Below are 3,603 nucleotides of genomic sequence, written 5' to 3'. Positions count from 1 at the left end.
ATAAAGCTTACTTGATCTGGTGAATGATGGTTTTAATGTGTTCTTGGATTCAGTTTTCAATCATTTTATTGAGTAGATTTTGTTTTTTATTTTATTTTGTTTTTATTAAATATTACTTTATTTACATTTCAAATGGTATCCCCTTTTCTCTTTTCCCCTCTAAAACCCCCCTCTCCCATCCCCCCTACATGCTCACCAACCACCCACTCCTGCTTCCTTGTCCTGGCTTTCTCCTACACTGGTCCATTGAGCCCTCACAGGACCAAGGACCTCTCCTCTCATTGATGTTTGACAAGGCCATCATCTGCTACACATGTGCCTGGAGACAGGGATCCTTCCATGTGTATTTTTGGTTGGTGGTTTAGCCCTTGGGAGCTCTGGGTATACTGATTGCTTCATATTTTTGTTCCTTCTATGGGGCTACAAACCCCTTCAGCTCCTTGGCTCCTTTCTCAAACTCCTTCTTTGGGAAACCTGAGCTCAGTTCATTGGTTGGCTGTGAGCATCCACTTCTGTATTTGTCAGGCACTGGCAGAGCCTCTCAGGAGATAACTATATCAGGCTCCTGTCAGTGAACACTTGTTGGCATCCACAATAGTGTTTGGGTTTGGTAACTGTATATGTAATAGATCCCCAGATGGGGCAGTCTCTGAATGGCCTTTCCTTCAGTCTCTATTCCACACTTTCTCTCTGTATCTCCTCCCATAGGTATTTTGATTTCCCTTTTAAGAAGAACTGAAATATCCACACTTGGGTCTTCTTCTTGAGTTTCATGTGATCTATAAATTATATCTTGGATATTCCGAGCGTCTGGACTAATATCCACTTCTCAGTGAGTGCATACCCTGTGTGTTCTTTTTTATTGGGTTACCTTACTCCGGATGATATTTTCTAGTTCCATTCATTTGCCTAAGAATTTTATGAATTCATAGTAGCTGAATAGTTCTCCATTATGCAAATGTAGCACATTTTCTGTATCCATTCCTCTATTGAGGGTCATCTGGGTTCTTTCCAGCTTCTAGCTATTATAAATAAGGCTGCTATGGAAATAGTGTAGCATGCATCCTTATTACAGGTTGGATCATATTCTGGGTAGTTTTTCATTGATATTTATAAGGGAAGTTGGTCTAAAGTTCTCTTTGTTTGTTGTATATTTGTGTGGTTTAGGCATCTGAGTAACTTTGGCTTCATAGAACGAATTAGGGAGTATTCCTTCTGTTTCCATTTTGTGGAATACTTTTAGTTTAGTATTGGTACTAGCTCTTCTTTGATTGTCTGGTAGAATTCTGCATTAAAACAATTGAAAGTTGGCTTTCATTATTTGGGAGATTTTTGATGACTATTTCTATTTCCTTAGAGATTGTGAGACTGTTAGATAGTTTATCTGATCTTAATATAACTTTAGTCATTGGTATTTCTCTAGAAAATCATCCAGTTCATCTAGATTTTCCAGTTTTATTGAATATAGACTTTTGTAGTAGGTTTGAAGATATTTTTAATTTCTTCAGTTTCTGTTCTTTTATTTTGCTTTTCAGTTTTAATTTTGTTAATTTTGATTATGAGTCTGTGCCCTTTAATTAGTTTGGCTAAAGGTTTATCTATCTGGTTGATCTTCACAAAGAATTTGCTCATGGTTTTGTTGATTCTTTCTCTAGGTTTTACCTCGTTGATTGCAGCTCTGATATGGACTATTTCCTGCAGTCTACCTCTCTTGTGTGTGTTTCCCTCTCTCTGTTCTAGAGCTTTGAGGTGTGTCATTAATTTGCTTGAATGGGATCTCTCCAATATCTTTATGAATGCACTTAATGCTATCAATTTTCCTTTTAACACTACTTTGATTCTGTCTCATAAGTATGGGTATGATGTATCTTCATTTTCTTCAAATTCAATAAAGTTCATGATTTCGTTTTTAACTTCTTCTCTGTCTGAATTATTGCTGAGCAGAGAGCTGTTTAACTTTCATAATTCTTTGAGTTTTCTGTCATTTTGTTGTAATTAAATTCTAGCAATTGTGTCCTATAATCTGAGTGAATAAATCTCATTATTTCAATCTAATTATTGAATCAGTTGAATTCTATTTTATTTCCAATCATATGGTCAATTTTGTAGAAAGTTACATGAGATGCTGAGAAGAAAGCAGATTCTTTTATTTTGGGGTGAAATATTCTGTAGATATCTCTTAAATCCCTTTGGTTCTTAGTCTCTATTAGTTTTAGTCTGTTTTTGTTGCATTTCTGTTTTGATGACCTGCCCATTGGTGTGAGTGGAGTATTGAAGTCTCCCACTATGATTGTGTGAGGTTTAATGCTTGTTTGGGGATTTAGTTACATTTCTTTTGCATGTGATTGCCCTTGGATTTTGGGCATAGATGTTTAGAACTGAAAATTCCTCTTGGTAGAATTTTCATTTGATGCATATAAAGTATCATGTCATTTGATAACTTTTGGTTGAAAGTCTATTTTATTTGATGTTAGAATGGCAAGAATAGCTTATTTCTTGGGAACATTTGCTTGGCAAACGTATTGCCAGACTTTTTGTGTTGAGATGGTGTGTGTTTTTGTTACTGAGGTGTGTTTCTTGTATGCAGCAAAATGCTGGACCTTGTTTAATTATCTAGTCTGTTAATCTGTGTGTTTTTAATTGGGGAATTGAAACTATTGGTATTGAGTTTTTATATTAAAGACAGATGATCGTTGGTAAATGTAATATATGAATATATATGTTTATATGTACATCTATATACTATATATCATATCAGCATAATAAAATTTTCAAAAAATATAGAAATGTATATATAATTTGAATATTTACAAATATGCATGTTGATTAAATTTTTGTTACAAAAGATTTACACATATACCTCTGGAGTGATATTTAAAATTTTGATAAAAAAATACATAAAATTTACATATGTTAAAATTTAACTTTGTTAACTACAAATTTTAAAATATGTTAAATTTTATATCCATTACTACTATCCTTCTCCAGAATAATATTTATATACATATACCTATGTAGATATGTAAATATATACCTTTATATGTAAATGTATGTACAAATATATGCATGTATGCAATAACATAGTTTTTGTATTTTATATTTGGCCTGTTATACGATGTCTAATATTCTCAAGTTAATTGTGCCATAATGTGTATCACCATTTCCTCGCTTTTAATGGCCAGAAATATTATATTCTATCGATATTCATTTCATAATTTCATATTTATTTATTTGCCACAGTCACTGGAGCTCTTTATATATAATAGATATTAAGAAATATTTTTGATGAACATAATGTTTAATACACACACACATATGTCTGTGTGTGTGTGTATACCTTCTTTAATACTTTATACATTACTCTAAAAATTCTTGTTCCATAGTGGAGTGGCTCTACCTGTGTCTCTAATTCTTTTCCTATGGTTTATGACAATGACTTTGTTTTCCTATTAACCAAGTACACATAACTTTATGCTAAGTTCCATTAACATTCTAAGTGTTTTTCTGCTGCTTTTGAAAATTCCTAGTAATTTATTTTGAAAATTAAACTCTCATAAAGTGTATTTCTGAAAAATAGTTTCTTATTCTGAAAACTGCTCATCA

Source organism: Apodemus sylvaticus, chromosome 12 (genome assembly GCF_947179515.1).
Source record: "Apodemus sylvaticus chromosome 12, mApoSyl1.1, whole genome shotgun sequence".
In the NCBI taxonomy this organism is placed as follows: Eukaryota; Metazoa; Chordata; class Mammalia; order Rodentia; family Muridae; genus Apodemus; species Apodemus sylvaticus.
The sequence above is the reverse complement of the archived record's forward strand: the minus strand, read 5'-3'. Positions refer to the sequence as shown.